Here is a 24,991-nt window from a genome sequence, read left to right on the forward strand (position 1 = left end):
GACCCCATGGACTGCAGCATGCCAGGCTTCTCTGTCCTTCACCATCTCCTGGTGCTTGCTAAAACTCATATCCATTGAGTTGGTGATACCATCCAACCATCTTGTCCTTTATCATTCCCTTCTTTTCCTGCTCTCAATCTTTCCCAGCATCAGGGTCTTTTCTAATAAGTCAGTTCTTTGCATCAGGTGGCCAAAGTATTGGAGCTTCAGCTTCAGCATCAGTCCTTCCAATAGAGCTTAAGTCTATTGTGTCATAGGTCCTTAGAAAGCTACTGCCAGAAGCGACTTTGGAAGTCATTCAGTCTGACATCATTTTATAAAAGTAGAACTCTGAGATAGACATCGATGGGTAAGAGACTAATGTAAGTCAGCATCTCATAGTGAGTTCTCCTTGACCCCAAGCTAGTTTGAAGGTCAAACTTCCAGACCTGTGATCTTGTCATCAATAATCATAACTAGCCTGGGTAGTGCTTTCGTATTAATTTACAAAAGCTTTGGGCTAGAACCCCTTAGTGATCTTGCAAAATAAGAGTTTCATAATCATTATTTTATGGATGAGGAATCAGAGGCATAGATGTTAAAGGATCTATTGGAGTCAACTCAGTCAGTAAAGGATTGGAATAAGTCATGGCATATGTTCTTTGCATGTGGCACAGTTCATCCCACCAGTGACTATTTACCATAAATACTAATTTACCTGAAAAGTCCTTTTTTTGGAATCATGGTTCTGATTATAATCATTATCATTCAATAATTTATTGGACACATTATTGACCAACTAGGATTCATCCTTGAACAACATAGGGGTAAGCAGCACTGACCCTCCCTGCAGTAAAAAATCTGCATATAATTTATAGTTGGCCCTTGGACCCTCTACATCCATGGATTCAACCAACTATGGATTATCTAGCACTATATATTTATTACTGAAAAAGTCCACATGTAAGTGGATCCATGCAGTTTAAACCCATGTTGTTCAAGGGTCAACTGTATATGCTGGGTATAGATATTCATTAGTTTAGATACTCATGTTTTAAAAAATAAACCAAATTTAAACAAAGTTGAGTCATTATTCATTGGAGTTATGTTCTATAAAATCTTTACAAACACTGAATTAGCAAATATTAAATCATTGCTCCACAGGGGAAATAACTGGGTTAGGTTTCCTGCAAGCCACTGCTCACATTTTCACCAATCAATCAATACCTAACATTTTGTGTTTGCTTCTGTTTGAAGACATCTTATTTAATATATACTGATTAATTACCATTGAGTTCAGCCAAAAGCACCATAGTAGTATCTGAATGAAGCTTATCTAACACATGTATCTTTTCTGTAAGGCATAACACAGCCTTCTCTCCCTTAGGAGTCTGAGACAGCACCTCAGCCCTGCACCCAGGGACCATTTTAAACAGCAAAACTATCATCATCACTATCACCACCAACAGCAATCCCCAGAAACAAAAATTCAAAAACTGTGACCCTAAATAGATTCTAAAAAGAATACTTGTTTATAGTATGAATGCTGACATAAGAAGGCATCAGCTTCTTTGGCTTCAGCTGGGAACATGTACATCAAGTGACAACTTTTTCAGCCTTGTGTGCATGTGCACCTCCATGAATGACCCACTGAAGCACCAGGAGTATTAATTTCGGAATTACAAATAGCACATGGGTGAATTTGGGAATAGAGAATCCTTGAACACCGAGGATCAAATGCCATTCAACTATGCATTACATTTACCATAATTATTAAATTAAATAATAAATTCAAATAAAAATACAATAAAAATAAATTCAAAATAAGATTCTATCGAATAATCATTTGTTTAAATTAAATCTGATTCCTATCCTTAGGGAACTTGCAATCTAGTCTGAAAGGTAGATGGTACCCTCATGCCTTTTCCTTCATACAAATTATAGTTTTAAATCATATTTTTAAGTTTGTTTATAAGTTTACTGGGCTTCCTTGATAACTTATAAACAAGCTTTAAAAATATGACTTTAAGATATAATTTGTATGAAGGCAAAGGCATGAGGGAGTATAGCTCATGGGGCCCTTTTACCCTGGGTGCTCAGCATTAATTGAAGTTTTGCCTCCAAACAGGGCACAGGAAGTTACCACCAGGAATGTCATTGCAGGAAACACCTGGAGACTCTGCTTTCCCACTCCTCTCTTTCCTTATCACAGAAAGCGGAAAGGAGCATCAGCTGTCTGAGGTGCTTGAACATACACACGTGCCAAGGCCCCTGGAATGGGTTCACCCTGTGTCGTTGCCTTCACTTACGCCCAGAAACACCACGCTGTCATAAACATTCACTCGGGCCTTGTGCAGGAGAGGCACAGCACGGCATGAAATTTGGTTTTTATACCTATCAAGTAAGAGGGGCCAAAATGGATTTTTGTACAGATTATAAGTACTAACCATGAGGTAAAATTGGTTCAAGGGTTTTTTAAGAAATATGTCAGATATTTATCACAGAAGCTGATTAATACCTGTTAGAGCTGGAAAACGGGCTTTAGAAATATTTTATTCCAGTCACCTCATCTTACAGAGACAGGAGCTGAAGCACATTTGCTCAAGGTTATAGAGATACTTACTGAAAGGGTCTGGATAAAATAGATCAGTTTTAGATGACAGATTCACGGGAAATAAGGTATATATTTATGTGTCTTAGATGTCATACATTTTTGGTGTTTTATAAAAGTTGAACTGTTATACCACACATATACACACACACACACACACACCACATACACACATATATATACACACACATATATATACATGTATATAGTATGTGTAAATGTCAAATGAATGCATTTTTAAGACTGGATCCATTTTTAAAATGTTAACTGCTGATTCATCCCTTACTAATAAGCAAACTGACACATTCTGTCCACACACACACACACACACACACACATCCACCTGATGAGAAAGTTTTAATTCAAGCCAAGATCCCTTTACTTATCTAATCTGACTGCTGTAGGCCATGTGACTTAATATTGTATCATGCTCAGCCGCTCAGCCCAGTCCGACTCTTTTGCGACCCCATGGACTATAGCTCACAAGGCTCCTTTACCCACATAATTTTCCAGGCAAGAATACTGGAGCAGGTTGCCATGCCCTCCTTCAGAGGATCTTCCCGACCCAGAGACAGAACCAGCATCTCTTGCATCTTCTGCATTGGCAGGTGTGTTCTTTACCACTAGCACCACCTGGGAAGCATGCTTCCTCAAAATGAACTTTGAGCATGGAACTCATAATACACAATAAGTTTAAAAACTTAAACTGTCTAAATAGTCATCTGAATTGGCTTTTATCCTTAATAAAAGTATTTATATTCTTCATGGACTGCTTATAGATCAAGACTGTTCAATTTAAGAAATAAGCAGCTTAAAATACTTTAAACATGACAATAAATAAATAATTAACCCCTCATAAGCAAATAAAAAGAGAAACTGAGAAAAACATTTGGAATAAAACTTAAATGATTAATAGCCCTAGTATAAAAATAACTTCTAGATATGGGACAGGAGAACACATATAGACAAACAAAACAGAAATACAAATGACTATTAACCATATGAAAATATAGTCAGTCTACCAATAAGAGAGAATCAAAATTAAAACTACAATGAGAAACCATTTTCACCTACCAGACTGGCAAAATTTTAGCAGTGAGGGGTAGGGAAATAGACATTTTTGAAAATCATTGGTGACAAGGCAAAATGATAAAACCCCTATGAAAGAAAATTTGACACTGTCTTCCAAAACTATATATGCATTTACCCTAGGACCAGAATCTCGTTTCTAAGATTCCTTCCAAAGTACTATGGGAAAAAACAACAACAAAATGTCATGTTTACAAAGCTTTTCATGACAGCCTTGTTTGCAATAGCAAAAGACCAGAAACTACTAATTTCCCAGGGTTGTCACAACAAATTCCCACAAAATGGGACAGTTGGCTTCAAACAACAGAAACTTACTATGTTACAGTTCTGAAGGCTAGAAATCTGAATTCAAGGTATTGCCAGGGCCATTGGTTCCCTTGAAACCACAAAAGCAATCCTTTCTTGCTTCCTTTAGCCTCTGGTCTTTGACAACAATCTTTGGTATTCCTTGGCTAGAGATATGTCAAGCTAATCTTTTCCTCTTTATCTCATGGCCGTCTTCTTTCTGCGTGTCTCTCTCCTCCTCTTGTAAGAACACCAGTCATACTGGATCAGAGTCCATGTAATGGATGAGCATGACCTCATCTCAACTTGATTACATCTGCAAAGACTCTATTTCTAAATAAGGAAGGTTCCATTCATGGGTACCAGGGGTTAGGACTTAAAAATATCCTTTTTTGTGTGTGAGGGCGCAATTCAACTCATAATAATAATAATGAATAGATTGCATAAACTATGGTGCATGAACACAATGGGAATCTATACACCTATAGTAAGAATGATTAATATAGCTACATACTACTAAGAAATAGTATCTAGAATATATTAAGCAAAAAGACCAAACTGAAAAAAAGTGTGGATTTTATTCTACTATTTATGTGCCAGGATATGCTTGTTTAAATCACACAATAATAATCACCATAATAAAAGAATTATGAGGGAATAATATGAAAGAGAGAGAAAGACATTAAATTTCCATGGATATCAGTTGCTTTTGTGGATTTGGTTTTGGAGCTATGTAAATATTTTATATAGTTAAAAAAACAAAATTGAAATTAGAAAAATAAATGCTAAACATCAAGAGCAAAATGAAATAAGTGAGTCTGTCTTTCCAGTTGGTGGAAGTGACATAGGAACTATTTCAAATAAAACACAAAAATTTGAAAGTATATCCCTTAGCACAAAGAGAAGTGTGGAAAAAAATCTTAAACCATTTTTCAGCAATCATATTGTTGATGGTAATATTAAGCCTTTTATGTGTGTCATATATATAATAAATTCATAAACTGAGTGATCATGTGGATGTTATTGAAAACCAGAAAGTCTGGGAGAAAGGCAATAAAAATAAGTTTAAATAAAAATGTGTGGTGTGAGGACAGTATTGTAATATTTAAAAGAGGGGCTTTTCTTTCCTTTTAGAGATACCGATGTATATACAGATGAAATAATATACTATCTGGTATTTATTTCAAAAAAATCAGGAAGGTGGAAAAAGAAACAAACTGACTATTAGTAGATAATGGCTGAAATGGGTTGTGGTTACATGGAGAATTAATTATACCATTGTCTCTACTTTTTTTACATGTTTGAAATTTTCCATATTTTCCTACATGGATTGTATTTATTATATACATAAACATAAGGATGTATTTTAATGAATATGCATATGTTGATCCACATTCTAAGTATTTATGCTGCTGCTGCTGTCACTTCAGTCGTGTCCGACTCTGTGTGACCCCATAGATGGCAGCTAAACTCACATATATATATATATACACATAAGTAAATATGCCTAGTAAGAACAATACAAATGTATAGATTTTTGATTAACCCAGTTGCCCTATCATTCAATTTATTGGCATTGAATTAGTGCTGCCTTTTGTGTAATGATCCCCTTTCCTGTGGGCAGCAATATCAACCATAGTCCTCAAACAAAGCACACTCCCCTGCCCTTTGGAACACTTACCTACACATATGGGAATTCCATAGGAAAACAATAGAAATTCCAGCAATTGCCAGTTTTCTAGTTAACTTCTCAGCCCCAACCACTCCAGATTTCCTGAGGCCCAACATGACGTAGATGTGGAAATCACAGTACTGAGTGGATTGAGGGTGTTCTCTTGCTGAATTCGTGCAACAAGTTTGAAATATGTCACCATTGACACCAATTTCTTTCCCAGGCAATGCCAGATGCCTCGTAGGTTTGATCTAATTAGATGTTGTATCTGTTTACTTTAATCTTTTACTCACCAAATTAATTTTCACATCAGTGGTAAAGTTCAACCTCACTAAAGCGTGACGATGAATCAGATAAATCACCCCTTCTCCCCTAGGAAGGAATGAGTAAGGATCTGGAAAAGGAACCTGGGTAGGGGGGTGACTCTGGTGAAAGCCCTTCTGCGGCAGACACTAGCCGGAACTATAGAGGCTCCACTCTGAAACTTCTGTGAACTCTCTCACCTCTCCTCTTCAGGGCCAACATGTCAGCTATTACTGTGTCTCCTTTCTCACCTCCAAATCACACTCTTAGTTTTAGATATATGTATGTTTATTATGCACATGCATATTTATTCATGTTAGGGGCTAGGTGTTGACAAACCTTAGCAGAATGGTGCATTTGTTTTGCGTTGACCTGTATAAAGGATAAATCTCTGACTGCTGTTCTCTGTCTTCCATGGGCTTTTCCATTCTGGTTTGTTGTCCTATCCTAGGTTTCCCCTGGAGCTTCAGAATAGTGCTTTGGGGAGAAAATAAAAAGCTTCAATCATTATGGCTGCCTGCCTTTGAGCCCTTTAGTATTTACTGCTCCGTCTAGTAGTGTTAATACTAAGAACAGTTTATTTTTTCAGTATTCCATTAAAAATAGAATAATGGTCAACATGAAAAAGAAAGAAAGAACAGTTTCTTCTTCTAGTGAGTCTGGGATGCTGTGTTACTGCCAAGATCTTCACCAGGAGAGTCTCTGGACCACATCTTAGACCAACAGAATGTACTAGAAAGCAAAAGTAGGTTGTTGGAGTCAGGAACAAGCCATTAGGTTTTAATCTTAAAAGAAGTGTTTTGTATTTTACACATACTTTCAACAGTTTCCATTCTTTGTAGTTTAAGTTTTAAAATCTTGGATTTGGTTACTATAACGCTGATTTGAGCTTATCCCATGTCTAATTGCATGAAACAGATTCAGCCAAAAACCTCTCTATAAAACTCATATAAGACGGAATAGTTATTAGATACATATATTCTCTATTAAAGTTAAGGCATGCCCCAAGTAAATTTGCTAGCAGTACTACATAGAACAAATGAGAAATTTGAAAGCAGAGCATTGACATCATGGATATTTTCTGGCTATACACTTTAGGACATAATTCAATAAAATATTATTCATAATATGAGGTTTTAATGCTAGGATCCCTGGAAAATACAAAATTGAGAAAAGATTATTCTCGGAAAAGGTCTTTGTCACTTGTCCAAATTCATTTTGACTCTTGTTATGCTTTGCAATTGACAAAACTAGCTATTGTCAGCTTTTAGAAGTATCTGGTTTGTTTTCCAGTTAAAAATGGAGTCATCCTAATAAGTCATGAGCACCAAATACAGTTCCCAGTACTGTACAAATGTTAGGTTCTTGGTTACAGTGTAAAATAATCCATAATTTAACTGAGTACTAATTGTAAGATTATAGCTGTTCAATTGTAGTGAGAGAGATAAACATCTAGACGTTTCAGATCAAAATATTAGAAAGTGGTTCTTTCTCTACTTGTATAACCATCAGAAAAAAAGAAGGTATTAACCTAGAATATTTTGCAAGCTGTCTAGAAGTGAAAATGAAGACATAAAGATGTATTTGCTAAAGATGATAGATATGAAAAAACTAGAAGAGCCCTCAAGCATGATTTTGCTTGAACATATGTCTCTTAAGGTCACTTTTCATATGAATATCCTACATTCTGAGATAATTAACTCTTGATTGGGAAGAAATAAATTTAACAAAGAAAATCCACCAGATTTTACCCTTGATTCTACCTGTAACTCCTCCCATTACAGTTAATAACAAAATAACAATTCAGGCTTGAACGCTGGGTTTACTTTGACCCATTTTTCCATTATCCAGTCATGTTTTTGGACACTGGTTACTCCGACTCCACTGCCACGGTGTCATTCATATCCACTCAATCTTTCCTAGGTTTACAATCAAAGTCCTAGTCCAAGTGTTCACGGCCTCTCACCCAGCCTTTTGAAGCAGCCTGTGATTGTGCTATTTAATTTTTCCCTCTTGTCCCTACACATTGCCCCTCAGTTAATATTCCTATAAAATGGTTTCAATCTTGCCATGCATGTGACCTAAATAACTGATGGTTTTAGCAGTGTCCAAACTCCAGAGCCCAGTAAACTAGGCTGCCTGCAATATGACCACTGCCTTGGACAGTTTTCTTTACATGTCTTTAATGCACTCTGTCTTTCTGGCCCATTAGAGTAAGATTCCATCCGAAGAAGACATACTGTACAGTCCCATCTCTGAATCTCAAGTCTTATGCTTTTGGTTTCTTTGAAGCAGCAACTGAAATTCTTAAAAACCATTCTCACCCCTTATCTCATCATCCTAATAGGTAGCACTGATTAATATAATCATGTTGCTTGCTTGCTTAGATCATCTCTAAACTTATGCCCAGACAACTATTTTGACCTGATCTGGTACTTGTGATGAAATTATTTGCCTCCTATCACTTAATACAAGAATGGAATTTTGAATTAAAATAGGTAGTGGACGTAGACTACATTTCATTGTGTTTGGGAGGAAAGAAAGAAATTAAAGTCAAAGACATTTTTCCAGCTTACAGAGAACCGAATCTGTTTCTCATACAACAGCAAGAATCTAATACATACAGCAGCAAGCATAATCAAATCTATCACATAAAATGTAGAACAGGAAAGATGAATTATACTCTGATCAGAGAGAATAAGAAGACACGTTGACCTCTTAGAATAGTCCTGTACAACTTTCTTTGGCAGCTCAATGTGTTCTGGGAAAGAACCCTGACAATGAATCCAGAAACCAAGGTTCTGGTCCTAGCTCTGTAACTGAGTTAATATGGGACTTCCAGAACATTTCCTCTGTGTTCTTTGTCTTTTTATGAAACAGATGGACCAGTTCTCTGAGTCCCTACCACCCAGATCAACTGTATTAAATTCATGGAGTCTATAAAAACTGCATCTTCCTTTTATACCAACACAATGAGTACTGTGCAAGACAAAAAGAATGGTTACATTCTTTCTGTTTGTGTTAAAATATCTGATAGGAATTCTCCTTGATCTCTCTTTCATAACACTGAGCTTCAGCAACCATCAAATGCTTGACTTATTATGGAGTTGAACAGCAGATTGACAGGTTCTTCCCAGGCCATCCCCACCTCCCCTTTCTCAGGTCAATCAGAATCTTCTCCTACCCTTAGCCATGAAGAGTACAACCCTCTTAAACACCAGTGTATCTGACAAGGAAAACGGTTTTAGCTTGTAGTCTCTAAAATCTAACGTTGCTTAGGTGCAATATTCACCACATATTTTAGCAAATGGGAGATGATTCAAAAGGCAGATTTCTCTCAGAAACAGAATTTATGTGCCTTAAAACCAATGGATTTGATAATACCTTCAGTCAAAGGAAGCTTAAAACATTGGGTTCCCAGCAAGCCATTATTACCTACTCTGTTTCCATTTCGCTCTCAATAGTTTAATTGATATAATTGGTGTAAGAGGAAAACAACAGGAATACTTAGGAATGAAACCATTCACTCAGCAGTGGAGGTTATTTAACAACGTTCACTTAGCAAACCCCTTGCACTTTCCACAGTAGCAGTACGTATTCTCATTGTCATTCACAGTATCTTTCATCCACCGATTTCCCAGAAGTGTTAATGACACAGTCTGTAAGTAATTGCTACACTTGTCTAATTTTCTTTCCGGTAATGCAGCATGTTTGTCAGTTTAACTGAATAGGCTCATGAATAACTTTATTTTCTCCCATCTTCTAAAATGTGAAAAGGAGATGGAGAAAACATCTATCTGTGGACATCCTAATTATCAAGCGATTCCTAAACCACTGACAGGTGATTGCTCCTTAGCTTCAGTGTTCGCACTTTAGGCCAGGTTTGAATCTCTTTTCTGAAGATCTTGTTGACTCCACCTGTAGGTATGCTGTGACTCAGCTCCTACAGGGGACGATCTGTACTCTGTTTAGGTAAAACCATTCAGGCTCCTTAATTTCCAAAAAGGACAACAACATTGCTGCTTTACTGTTTGGAGAATGCATGTTTCTTTACAATTAATAATAAAACTTGAATTAGAAGCCCTCAGTCGTTCTCCAGAGAACTCCCATCAAACATCCTTAAAGTAGTACTTATGCCAAGTTTTCTCTTTCTAGCAAGTTATAATCAGGAATGCACTTGGACTACATTAGCTTAATTCCCTTCCTAACTGCCTCCAGTGCCAATAGACCAGCTGTATCCTTCAAAGGTTGCTCCCACTGTGTGGGGTACCACCAGCGCATTAGACTCCACTGTTGCTTCTAGTGGTGACTACTCTCTCCTTCTGGGTATCACTAGTTCCTACTGGGTACCACCCACTCCCTAGGGTAGCACTGCAGATGCCACCACTGAAAATGCCAATACCGTAAAAGTATAGCACCAAATGGCACTCCGTGCTCTGGAATCTACTAGGTGCCAAAAAGTTTCCTGGAGCATCATGAAAATGGTATTCTGATGGGTATCTCCCACTCATTTGCCAGACATTTTTCAAATTCAACAGTAAATTCCATGTGAGCTCAAACATGCTGCATTGTCATTTTAAATGTAAACTACCTCATCTCCTTTTTTAGAAGCAGAACAATATTATAAATTCAAATATAGGTAAATATCCATGCTATTTTTTTCATTTGCAGGAGAAATGCAGAAGAGGATGTGATCAGAGTCAAAATGAAGATTCTCATGTGTGTTATTTGAGAGTATAAAAGTATAATTTCCAGAAAGTTAAATAAATGACTCTCCTATAAATATAAAACCTACACATGTGAAAAAACTTAATAATGAGGAATCTAGTAAGATGGCAAAGCTAATTCCAAAGATATTTGAGGATCTGAATATTCATAAACATTTTTTTAAAAACAAAAAGAAAGAAAGAAAGGAAATTGGGAGGAAGTAGGGAAAGGAGAGAAAGAAAGATGAAGGGATGGGGAGGAGGAAAGGAGAGAAGGAGGCAAGGAGGGGAGGAGGGAGGAAGAAGGAAGGAAGGAAGATTGTTGGGTTAAATAAAAACTTGCTACTAGGGTGCTATAGGGCAAAGACAATCAACTTTGAGGTTATCTTTTTTATTGGACATAAATATATAACTAACATGTTTGGGGGCCAAATTAAATAGCAAATAATGAGTTGAACATAAGAGCATACTGCTAGAGAATTAAATATTCACCTGGCAAACTTGTTAAACAAGATCTTAGTAACAAAGGATATGTCTCCCTCATTTTTTACTTAGTTTTAGGTTTTAGATAATATTTATTTCCAGTCTCCCATTTTGGTCATAAATAAGTAGCAAAGAGTGTTCTTGATTACACCAAAAACCAAAAAGGCTGGCCTCATATTTTGGCTATTACCATACACAGAACAAGAAGAGTTAATTACTCCTGTGAGCCTCCTTGAATTTGCTCTGAAGTTGCAGTTATTTGGTATCCAGCAGCTACTGGAGCCAGAGGGTTAACTTCCTCCTGGACATTTTTATAAAGAAGCTCACATTTAACTTTCAAACACTTCTAATCATTTGCTCTTCTACCCAAGGAAAGGAAGTCAAACCCAAGAAACTTTTCTCATCTGCTTCTCTTTCCTCAAAGTTCCTAAATGAAGCCAAGGTCCCTGGCCTGTCAGGAAGTGAGCTTCCTCATTCCCTGTGAACTGGAACCCAGTGAGCCAGGTACCAGGCCTGTTCTCTGTAGAGAATTTTGCAGGCATTAACTTCATAAAGAAAGGCAACCCTTGACTTTTAACGGGGAGGGTCTCATAGCTGATTAAATGAGTACTCCTCTCTAATATGATACACCAACTACAGCACTTGCACAATCATTCTGTCTACTTAAATCCTGGTAACTAGGAGCACAGATTCTTACTGAACCTGAAAGTAAATATATTGATGTGAAAAGTAATGAAGACCAATATTTGTTCCAGAATTCTGAGGAATCAGTGAGAATCAGATAGGACTTTTAAAAAAAAATGTTTCATTTCAGTTACAAATCATAGTCTACTAAATTGAGGATTTGAATTGTGGTGCTGGATAAGACTCTTGAGAGTCCCTTGGACAGCAAGGAGATCAAACCAGTCAATCCTAAAGGAAATCATCCCTGAATATTCATTGGAAGGACTGATGCTGAAGCTGAAGCTCCAATACTTTGGCCACATGATGCAAAGTGTCGACTCATTGGAAAAGACCCTGATGTTGTGAAAGACTGAGCAAAGTGGGGAAGGTGGTGACAAAAGATGAGATGAATGGATGGTATCAAGGACTCAATGGACTCAGGTTTGAGCAAACTCCGGGAGATAGTGAAGGACCAGGAAACCAGTGTGCTGCAGTCCATGGGGTTGCAAAGAGTTGGACACAGCTTAGCGACTGAGTAACAACAAATTGAGGTTAGCAGTTAAATAAATAAGAAAGCAAGGTGCTTCCTTATAGACTAACCAGAAAATAGAACATTAAAACAATAACAATAACTTTTAAGGAAACAATCACAGTTAATTTTTTTCATCAGTTTGATGTAAGTCATTCTTATTCTGCTAGATCTTAGGTCAGCCCTGTTTTAACAGAATCATTTCTTTTGATTGAAGAGACTCAGTTTGCTGGGATTCTCAGAAAGCCATCTTAAAGATATCCCAGGTATCAGCTTTAAGGCTATACCCACATTTTTTATTGAAATATCAATAGTTAGGGATATCAGGTAGAGTCCTCATCACAGGGCTCTGAGAGGGCTCTCTATTTGGCTGAAAAACAAATTCTAGCTTGAAACCTATAGCAGACCCTTCAGACAAGCATCAGTGAAAAAGCAGAAACCACTTGTGATAAGGCTAAAGAGTAACAGTTAATCTATTGTAGTAACTAATAATAACAGAAGAAAATAAAATTCTCAACTTGGCTGCAAAGCACAGCTTTCTGATTGGGACCTAATCAATGAAACAGACAGCGACAGGGTATCGAGGGCCTCCAATTCAACACTAAAGGGTGTACGATCTTTTGAACATTTATATTAACAATATGTTATGTTACCTACAAAATCAACGACACGGAAGGCCAAGCTTCTCTTTTGATTTATAGCTCTTGCCGTCCAGTTGTTACAATAGTGTTGAGCTAATTAACAAATATTGAACCTCCCAAATTAATAATTATTCTCATCTCTCTTTTTATAAGTGAAATGACAATGTCTTATAATTTTCCAGGGCCTGGAAAATCAAAGACAGGGTGGAGAAATGTCAAAGGCAATTTTAATTTCAAAAGATATTTGAAAACTTAACTTTTCCAAACTTAGGATCTGATTTTAGGAAAGCAAAGTCCAAACAATTTTGAAGGGATATTTGGTCACTTGGTTACAGTAGAAGGATGGGTACCTGATAACAACAAATGGTTGTAGCATAATGACCTGTTAAAATGACAGGATGGTATTTTAAAATACACATGGAAAAAGTAACACAATCATAAATAATTCTTTTAGAATTTATAAGCTTCAGTTATTTATCTTTTTAATAATTAGGAAGGTAAGGCCAGCAGAGAAGTAAAAACTTTCTCTTGAGAATCATCATCTCTATAATATGGGCTGATTACACAGAATTCAAGTGTGGCTCTACCATCCCTTAATAAGAGAAGACCAAATACTTCTCATTTTAACAAGAAGAAAACCTAATCTATTTTTAATCAAAATATTGTTTGACAGTAAAAGATTCACAAGCTTCTTAAAACATGATTTAATGGAAGACCCTATTAAAACAGAGTCAGACTGAAGAGAAGTGCTGAGGCTAACCATGCCTTTCCACAGCCTTATGTGTTAAAGTGATGATTTGCAAACTCTGCATAAACACAGGCAGAAGTGGCAGCTGCCTCCTCTTCCCTTCTTACTTGCTCCTCCTCTCTTGAAAGATCTCCTTGATGACATAGTGGGTCTTTGGAAGGTAACTAAATTTTTCTAGGAGCCAGATAGGTCCAGGGTCCAGTTTTACAATGAAGAAATTTCTTCGAGGTTGAGGGCTTCATAATCCCTGCAGATGTAAACAGACAGCTCCAGAGTTAGCCTAGGAGTTAATCTCATGATGTAACCCCTGTCTCTTGAGGAGATAAATTATAGTATTCTTTCAGAAGGGCAGAGTTAAAGTGATTGCCTTCCTCAGTTCCTAGTGAACTTTGAATCTGCTCTGCTGTACCAATTGCGTGAAACTTTATAGTGCCTTGGCCATCTCTTAAGGGCTATGTACTCTGGTATACTTAACAATAAATCAGGTTTCTTTCTTTCTTTCCAAAGCGGTGTGGAGAGGTCTTTGTTGGCAGTATTTTATATACTTTCTAACATTCTACACATTCAACTTTTGTTCTTCTCTCTGTTCTTGCATATTATGGATCAACTTGATATTTTATTCCAACACAAATTTGCTCTCTTTTCCTGTTAATAAACAAAACAAACAAACAAAAAAACCTTCGTCACCTTACACATGCAGCTGATGGCCTTTACCCTCATTATTCCTTGAATAACCTTATGCACTAAGGATACTTAATATACTTATATAAAATCCTAAAATATAAATATATATAAGCATGCTTCAGTGGTAAAGAAGGCGGCTGCCAATGCTTGCCAGTGCAAAAGATGTGAATTCTGTCCTTAGGTCAGGAAGATCCCCTGGAGTAGGAAGTGGCAACCCACTCCAGCATTCTCGCCTGGAAGATCCCGTGAACAGAGACGCCTAGTGGGCTATAGTCCCCAGGGTCACAAAGAGTCAGACACAACTTAGCTACTAAACAACAACAAAATATATTTAAAAACATATATTATGTGTAATCATATATAAAAATTGAAGAAAAAGCATATGTGTGTGTATATATACATACATATATATATATATATTTAAGCTGGATCCTGAGGTATCATGTCAAGCTGACCCATTATATAATTAATAATGATATGACTTTATTATTGTTACAGGAACATTAGATAAAAATTTAAAAAACAAAAACATAAAATAACTTTTAAAAATAGGAAAGAGGAAGAAATATTCGTTAGACGTATGTATGTATCCTTGCGTGTGTGTGTTAGTCTCGCAGTCACGTGCGAGGTGAAGCGGGGAAGCAGTGAAAGAATAACCAGGGCTCAGAGGAGAGAGTAATCATTTGTAAGAGATTGCTTCCCCCTTTTAAACAGTTACGAGTTTTCAAGAACTATTTCTTTAATACAGCGCGTGTTGAGATTGTAAATAAAAGACTAATAAATATAGTGATGGTTCAAAGATGAACAGCGGTTAATGCTTGTATCTGAGTAAGGCTTTGAAGTGCTGGGCTCCAGCAGTGCTATGCAGGGAATAGAAAGAGCTAGTGAGGAGGAGAGGACCAAACTGAGCTCCCTGGCACAGGCCAGGAGCAGCAGGCCAGGACGGTGGCGTCAGTGGAGAGGGACTGGTGTCGGCCCAATGAAGGACAGTCCCTGGGAGGGGAGACGTCAGAAAAATCACAGCAGACACTACTCTCTTTGGCTCAGCAGATACAAAATAGAGAGCCTGCTGTGTTGGGGGCTTTCCTGATGATAAAGACAACTGAGATTCTGTGGCTGAGACTTTTCAGCTGCACCATGTGTGAAACTGACAGCTGACTGTGGTTAAAAACGGGGTCAGTCATACCGGTGGGAGAAACAGAAAACAGTATTTAGCATCTATTATTCAACAGCCGGGATAGAAACTGAAGAGACCTGTATCCCCTCACCCCTGCCTCTGAGGTAATTAGGGAAGAAAGACAGTGCTGGTCCTCATTGGAAGTGTGTTGGTCGCTCACTCATGGCCCACACTTTGTGACCCTATGGACTGTAGCCCACCAGACTCTTCTGTCCCCTCGGGAAGCCCTGATCTTCACTGGAGGCACACTCCAAAGGAGAACGACGGCTTGACCGAGGTGGGAGCGAAAAGGCATACTTGGCTGCTTCTGAGATCCAGTGTGAGGAGCTGCCACACAACGCAGAGAAGCAGAGTGACCTCTCAACCTTCCATGTCCACATAGAAAGACTAGGGCATCCATGCCACGGGTATAGAACAATTGCTTCTGCACAAGGAAGGCTCAGAGGAATTCTCTCTGCCTCTGCATGTTGATCCACATCATGCTTGCTATTTCAATAAAGTTAATAAAGAATTATAGCTGATATTTATTAAACACTGCATTCCAGGAATGGTGTTAAGAAATTTACTGAAAGTTTTTATTTTTAATTTTCAATGTAATTTTTTGAAGTGGGCACTTGGCCATTAATTTTAGAGTTATCAAGGCTCAGGCAATTTGTTTGTGGACACGGAGCCAAGTCAAAGTCAGAGTGAGAATCCAACTGCTGGTATTAAATATGTTTAACTTTGAAGTCCATGTATCGTACATGGTATTTGCAATGTTTTGTTAAATGAACTTCCCAAAGTAACTCTAGTCATTATTTTTCCTCTATTTAAGATATTCCCAAGAAGGAAAGGAAGGTTATAAGAGAGAGTGTTAAAGGCCCCATGTGGTCCCAACAATACTGCATAACACTAAATATCTGCGGACCGTTATGAGCATTTTGGGGGATGAAAGTACTGGCTATGGTATTTCTATACCTGAGAACAGGTATTCACTTCACACAGAAGTGAAAATCATTTATGTAACTCTTCACACAACTTGGGTATTTAGTCAGCTATTTATTGACTGCATGATTGACTCAGGTTTATGTGGCAGAGTTAAAAGTTATTAAGATAACAGCTAGAGCTACACATTCTCTTAATGAGGCAACAGGGTGTTTTTAGAAGGGGACACCTTAATAAGGTATTTGGGACAAAAGTCGGGTCATTAGGAAACCAAGAGGGAGACCTAAACACTGCTGTGTTGTAAATAATCAGGATTTGGAAGAAAAAAGAAACAAAGAAGAAAATGACATGAGAGTTAAAAGGGCGAGAATACACAAATAACGTGGGATAAAGCTGAAGGATTTCTGAAGACGGGAAGATTCAGTTTTTGGTTACTTTGGTATGTGGGTCTGAACACCAGTCCCTGTACTTTTCTCCCAAGCTTTCAGTCAAGTCTGCTACCTCTCCTTTGTTGTGTTTGTGCATGTTTGTGCAAGAGTGTGTGTGTGTGTGTGTGTGTGTGTGTGTGTAGTGTGTATGCCCTAACAAAAGACCAGTGAGATACTCTATAAAATGTATTATCTCAGTGGAAGCAAGAACTCGGCACCAGTGATGCTGAGAGGCTCAATAGTGGAACAGAATGAAAATCCATCTACTTCATCTTTCGAGTCAGGGTGGCTCCAGCTAATAAAGTCACAAACAATTCATTGCAGAGCTTGTAGGCCAAACCAGAAAGCAACAATGTTGAATGTAAATTTATGAGTAAATGAAAAGATAGCTGGAAGAAATACAACAGATTTTCATGAGAATAAAATTTATCTTGTAACCTCATCAGTATCTTTCAATATTTAACCAAAAAGTATATTAGTCCTGAAGCTGAGCAGACTTCTGTGACTGCATGGATATACGATGAAGATCATCGGGCTATCAACCGCACAGCACAACAAAACTGTACGTTTTGTATTCTACATGAGCACGTAAATACCTTTGATCTGTAGTTGGTTAGCAGTTTTTAAGAGAATAGAAAAGTAAGAGCAGTGATGAGGCCATTTCGGCCCCGGTTTCACCGACATTTGACCTCATTCTAGGGTCACAACCTGGCTTGCTTCTACCAGTCACTCATTGGAATAAACGCAGGTTGGAAAATTCCATGAAAGCTGGCAACACCCTGAAAAACATCTCTCACTGTATAGAGTGGCAGTTCTATTAAAGGTATAGGCAGGATGATGTGGACAGCACAGCTGTGTTGTTTGGAGAGCCAAACACAACTCCAATAATACAATCTGGCACACAGTATGGGGCTACTTTTACCGTGTTCCCCAACCTTCAGAAATCACTGTGCTCAGTACTGTATAGAGCTGGCCACTTATCATCAAGCATTACTTGCTGGTTCTATCAGCCAACACATCTCACATGAAGAAGGGTCTCTTTTGCATTATAATGAACTTTTTCACAGTATGAAGGTGAGAAGTTACTTGATTTGATCAGTGTAAAACCTAACAAATACCATATATACACTCTAATGTTTTATATTTGGGTCTAACTGTTTTCATTTATCTTTTAAAAAATGTTATTATAGTGATGTGTTTAATATTTCATGCTAGGGGAATAACATTTCATTATCTAGATTATTTTACATCTGGTCCCATTATTTCATGGCAAATAGATGGGGAGACAGTGGAAACAGTGACAGACTTTGTTTGGGGGGGGGGGCTCCAAATCACTGTGGTTGGTGACTGCAGCCATGAAATGAAAAGACACTTGCTCCTTGGAAGAAAGTTATGATCAACCTAGACAGCATATTAAAAAGCAGAAGTATTACTTTGCCAACAAATGTCTGTCTCGTCAAAGCTATGGTTTTTCCAGGAGTCATGTTTGGATGTGAGAGTTGGACTATAAAGAAAACTGAGTGCTGAAGAATAGATGCTTTTGAACTGTGGCGTTGGGAGAAGACTCTTGAGAGTCCCTTGGACTGCAAGGAGATCCAACAAGTCCATCCTAAAGGGAATCAGTCCTGAATATTCATTGGAAGAACTGATGCTAAAGATGAAAATCCAATACTTTGGCCACCTGATGGGAATAACTGACTCCTTGGAAAAGACCCTGATGCTGGGAAAGACTGAAGGCAGGAGGAGAAGGGGACGACAGAGGATGAGATGATTGGATGGCATCATCAACTCGATGGACATGAGTTTGTGTAAACTCTGGGAGTTGGTGATAGGCAGGGAGGCCTGGCGTGTTGCAGTCCATGGGGTTGTAAACAGTCAGACAGGACTGAGCAACTGAATTGAACTGACTGATTACATTGTATGTGTTTTATTACTGTTCTGGTGGACACCTTGAATTATGTAAATAGCTCTAAGAATATATTTAACTGGGAACCATTCATAATTCTTTTTATTCATCATCTAAACATCATAATTATGACTTAACAGCAGACTTTGATGTCTTTGCTCTTAACTGTTACTGACTTTCTGAAAGTGATTCTCTTTGCGCCTCCTGTTTTTCCCTCTTCATCTTCTTTATCTCCTCTTTCATGAGGGATAACAATTGAAAGCAGGTTACTGTTGGTTCTTTATAATGCAGCCACTTCAAGGCAGAAACAGTCCTATTGTTCTTCTTATTTTAAAACTACAAGTATTTTCAGGTCTAATTATCCAAGTCTTTATTTAGAAAGTTGATGACTTATTTGAAATGGTAATAGTTTTTTCATCTACTTTCTTTTCTATCAGAATGAAGCAGAGGGTGACTGAGACATCCTCTGATGGGTGTTTCCTTGCAAATGTGATCTCATTTCCCAATGACACATAGGACCTTGTACTCATATTGTGCAGCCCTCACCAACCTACTGAATCAGAACCTGGGGATAACCTCTATGCCTTATTTTTTAAATACCACTTTTTCAAAGACTGGAAAATTTCTACTGAATAAGGTTGCCATTTCAGAACCCAAAGAACCAAAAATAGCCTGATGTAGTTAGACATTCTGGGAGGAGAGGATGTGTGTCTTCACTGGTTCTCAGGAATATCCTTCCTGCAGTATGCCAGGGCATATTGAACAACTGACTCTCAGGAAAAATGTTTAATTTGTTGCATTTTCCAGTTTTCTTCAGGGTAAAGCTTCCCTGATACCTCAGTTGGTAAAGAATCTGCCTGCAATGCAGGAGACCTCAGTTGGATTCCTGGGTTGGGAAGATCTGCTGGAGAAGGGATAGGCTACCCATTCCAATATTCTTGGGCTTCCCTTGTGGTTCAGCTGGTAAAGAATCTGCTCGCAATGTGAGAGACCTAGGTTTGATCCCTGGGTTGGGAAGATCCCCTAGAGAAGGGAAAGGCTACCCACCCCAGTATTCTGGCCTGGAGAATTCCATGGACTGTAAAGTCCTGTTCAGTTCAGTCGCTCAGTCGTGTCCAACTCTTTGCGACCTCATGAATCGCAGCACGCCAGGCCTCCCTGTCCATCACCAACTCCCGGAGTTCACTCAGACTCATGTCCATCAAGTCCGTGATGCCATCCAGCCATCTCATCCTCGGTCGTCCCCTTCTCCTCCTGCCCCCAATCCCTCCCAGCATCAGAGTCTTTTCCAGTGAGTCAACTCTTGCATGAGGTGACCAAAGTACTGGAGTTTCAGCTTTAGCATCATTCCTTCCAAAGAAATCCCAGGGCTGATCTCCTTCAGAATGGACTGGTTGGATCTCCTTGCAGTCCAAGGGACTCTCAAGAGTCTTCTCCAACACCACTGTTCAAAAGCATCAATTCTTCGGAGCTCAGCCTTCTTCACAGTCCATGGGGTGGCAAAGAGTTGGACATAACTGAGTGACTTTCACTTTCTTTCTTTCACTTTTTCTTTCAGGGTAAAGACTGCTGTCATAGCTGATTTCAAGCTGATGTCAATGAACATGGAACTGGTATCAGTGTGCTGTAACACACCATCATATTTACTCCACGTAAATAGCATAAGTATGAATAACCTCAAAAACATAGATACTGGTAAAATGTAGTAAAACAACTAGAAAGGGACAAGCTTTTAGTACTGATCGCCCTTATCTTTAATATAACTTATTTAATTGTAGGTTTATATTATTCAGCTTTTAATTATGAATCTGCCTTTAATGTGGGAGACCCAGGTTTTATCCCTGGGTCAGAAAGACTCCACTGGAGATGGGAATGGCACCCCACTCCAGTATTCTTGGACTGGAGAATTTCATGGACAGAGGATCCTGGCAGGCTACAGTCCATGGGGTCGCAAAGAGACATGACTGAATGACTAACATTTTCACACTTTAAATGGTGACTCAAAAATTCTTGCCAAGTTAACAGTTGGTCCTTGCAAGTTGGTGCCAGCTAGCTTCAGCTAACCACTGGTTTTTTTTTCCCTCTCTCAATACCTGTTCCATCTCAACACTCAGTGGCTGAGGATGGGAGGAGAATTAGCAAATAAATATTTGTTGGTCATCTAATGTTTAAGGCACTGTGCTTAGTTATTCAGAGATCTTCTTTTTTTAAATTTAAATTTATTTATTTTAATTGGAGGGTAATTACTTTACAATATTGTATTGGTTTTGCCATACATCAACATGAATCCACCACAGGTGTACACGTGTTCCCCATCCTGACCCTCCCTCTCCCCTCCCTCCCCGTACCATCCCTCTGGGTCATCCCAGTGCACCAGCCCCAAGCATCCTGTATCCTGCATCGAACCTGGACTGGCAATTAATTGCTTATATGATATTATACATGTTTATTCAGAGATCTTAACAAAAATAGAATACTATTTATTGTGCATTTACTATAGACCAGGTTCAACACTAGGCATTTTTCACATATTACTTCATTCCATACTTAAAACATCTACACTGCTGCTACTGCTGCTAAGTCGCTTCAGTCATGTCCAACTCTGTGCGACTCCATAGACCCCATATTAAAACAAGTCAAAGGGAGGGGACAACAGTCAAGACAGAACAATAGATCTATAACCATAAATGTCAAGCAACTGCTACGAGCTAAGAGAGATCAGATTTTGAATAGCCTGGGCGTCCTAATACTTTTTCAACAATGTTCTTTATTCCACCCATCAGAGAAAGAGGTCACCACTCAATATTTGAAATGAAGTTTATCACTGCTTAATCTAGTCATGCTGTAAAGTCACAGCATGGCTATTTGACATTTCTAGCTTTTCCGAGAAAAGGCAGAGGTTCATGTTATTCATGTTATATCTGCTTGGCTTCCTTCTTTCCTCCTGAAGACTGGCTCCTCAATGTGATGGAGAAGATGGCTCCCAGAAGACCCCAGCTTCGTACCCTCCTGGTATGTGATTTAAGGAGCAAGAATACTCCTACTTCTAAAAATAAGGAACTCAGTAGTCAGTCTCTCTGACTGGTTTAAATAGTATGCCCTTTGCTGGACAAACCTGAGAATCCAGAGGAATAAACCAGGTGAGCCCTGAGTCACTCCCGTACCTCTGTGGCAGGGACTGAGAAACAGGTGACTAGAAATGGGTAGGCAAGAGTGGGCAAAGGAAACTTCCACTAACAAATGGTAATGGGAAGACTTCCTGAACAGGTCCAAATGATAACTATCATGGTCCACTATAATAAACTTTATTCTTTTAATGCCTTCAGCATTTCTCATGCCTAATAGCTTGATTATTGGTCTAGTCTTATACTGCCAAGGCCTTAACCTTGACAACTGTCGAATATTATTTGATACTGTTGAGACTTTAATCATAGAGAGAATAAAAGTATTAAAACTAGCATATTTCCTAGGATGACCACTCTATTATTACATAATTTCCCCTGGATTTCTATAATTTGAAGTTGCAAGTATGGATTTCTCAATACGTTGACAAACAGACAGATATACTTGGCAGAATTCCCCTCCTGAACTCCATTTTGGAGAAGGCAATGGCACCCTACTCCAGTACTCTTGCCTGGAAAATCCCATGGATGGAGGAGCTTGGTAGGCTGCAGTCCATGTTAAGGGTCGGACACGACTGAGCGACTTCCCTTTCACTTTTCACTTTCATGCATTGGAGAAGGAAATGGCAACCCACTCCAGTGTTCTTGCCTGGAGAATCCCAGGGACGGGGGAGCCTGGTGGGCTGCCGTCTATGGGGTCGCACAGAGTTGGACATGACTGAAGTGACTTAGCAGCAAAATCCATTTAATGTTTGAGCATAGCGTTTACCATTACATGTCCACACATGGGAGGGATATTCTGAAATGTAGAGGGAAGCATTCAGCTTCTGGACTGAGCCTTGAAACAATCCAAGCACTTTCCACCATGGTGCCACTCACAGATCCTCTGAATAAAGACTAGGTTAAAGTGGAGACTATAAGAAAGAACCCATTTTTCCTAAAGATCCATCAATGCCAAAGAATGAGACAAATGTCTCCTAGAAATGAAAGTAGGACCAGAAAGAAAATAAGTGTATTCAAACTTACATTTGTCACATAGTAAGGTGTAAAAGGGCTTTCCTGGTGGCTCAGTGGTTAAAAAAAAAAAAGAAAGTAAAAATTCTGCCCACAGTACAGGAGATGCAGGTTCAGCCCACTGGGTTGGGAAGATTCCCTGGAGAAGGAAATGGCAACTCCCTCTAGTATTCTTGGCTGGGAAATCCCATGGACAAAGGAGCCTGGTGGACTATAGTCCATGGGTCACAAAAGACTCAGGCGTGACTTAGTGACTTAACAAACAACATCAAGATGTAAAAGATAGTATGTATCTTACCTCACTGGTATAAAAGTAAAGTGCATGAACGCATTTCAGTTCTTCAACTAAGGGGTATAACCACATCTTACTCATGGTAACTTCAATAGCTTTCTTACTTATCTAGTAAATTCAAGCTTTCTGATCGTCATGTAGGTGGACAGTGTGGCAGACAAAACTAGGAAAGAAAGCAGAGGACAAGAGGATGGTCCTTCACAGTAAATGGGGTAAGCTCCGGGGACCCGTCCGAGGTGAAAACCTTGGCTTCCTACCGTCAGCATGTTATAGCTCTTCATTCTACAGACTTCTAGGAGTGTAAAGATGGCAGAAATAGTGTCATTTACACTTAGCTCATAGAACCTAAAAAAGCATTGCCCTCAATTTCCATCTGTTCCATTGTTATTTACCACCACCCCCCAACTTTTTTGATTCTGAACTTGGGAGAAAAAGGTAAGCTTGGGCGGTGTACATAGCACCTGTAGAGAGTCACACCTTTTAGGCAGTGGTCACCATCACCAGGCGTCAAGACCAGATATGACCATACCCAGCAGGAAAAACACCATAGCACACTGGAGTCAGGATCTGCATGTTTGGTTTGGCCAATGATATGCACATGCAGAAGATGATGAAGAAGAGAGTGAGGAAGAGACTGCATTCCTGAGGCTCCTGTACTCCATGCTTTGACACAGTCATGGAGGAGTTCAGATTTTTTACAGTATTAGTGGAGGTCCCAGTGATTTGTATCTAGTTTCATGAGTGTCAAGAGGAGACAGGAGATGAGCATCTATTTTTGTCTCAGGAAAGCTCCTTGAGGACTAGGAGATAATTCAGGGGTGATGACACAGTCTAGTGAAGTCTACTTTCCATTTGAAAGCTCTCAAGGCTAGTCTCTCTCACCCTCAAAACAGCACATTTTCATGCACACCTGTGCACATACACATACCACACTGATAGGGTAGATACAGAGGCAGAGATCCCTTGTTCATCCCAGAAAGGAGAAGCTCTGTCCCAGTTCTTTACTTATATAACTGACACTCAATACAAGCTCATTGATCATTTTTCTGAGAAAAAGCTTTCTCAGAAACTGCAATTGCGGCCAAAGGCTAAAACTGTAGACCACATGTTCCCCTTCCATGAAAGATTTTTTTCTTTTCATAATTAAAATGGAATAAGGAATTTGAAAATCTTAAAAAAAATAAAATCCTGAAACATAATTCTTTCACAATTATTGGGCTTTCTCAAGTTTTGTTTTCACGAACAAAAATCCTGGATATGTAAGCTAGACTAAAATTAGATGAGATTCTGAGATCTCAATTTGGGTGGCCAGCTCTTTGAGAGATATGTGTACATCTGTGTGGACTGTGTGAAAAGGCAGGGTGGGTATATAGCGATTGATTTGAGGGATGCGGCAAGTCAATCATTCCTTATGGATCCCTTGGTGCTGTTTGAGTTGAACCAGACTTCCCTGATTCACAGTGATGTTTTCAAGGGAGCTATCATTTTGGTGACAGGTTTCAATATTTCTTTTTTGTATGGTAAAATTTTGCATGTTTATTAGGCACCAAAGTATTCTCCAGATTTTTCTTAGGGAATTAGGATAAACAAACTGGAAATATTTGAAGAAAAAATTAAGGAAAAAATACTAAAATAAATGGATTTCACATAGTACAATGCAGTGTTAAAGAGGTTTTAATGGTACCCATGAGAGTGATTTTTGTGCTGAGCAAAAAAAACACCCAGAGGTTTACTT

Source organism: Capra hircus, chromosome 20 (genome assembly GCF_001704415.2).
Source record: "Capra hircus breed San Clemente chromosome 20, ASM170441v1, whole genome shotgun sequence".
Lineage (NCBI taxonomy): Eukaryota > Metazoa > Chordata > Mammalia > Artiodactyla > Bovidae > Capra > Capra hircus.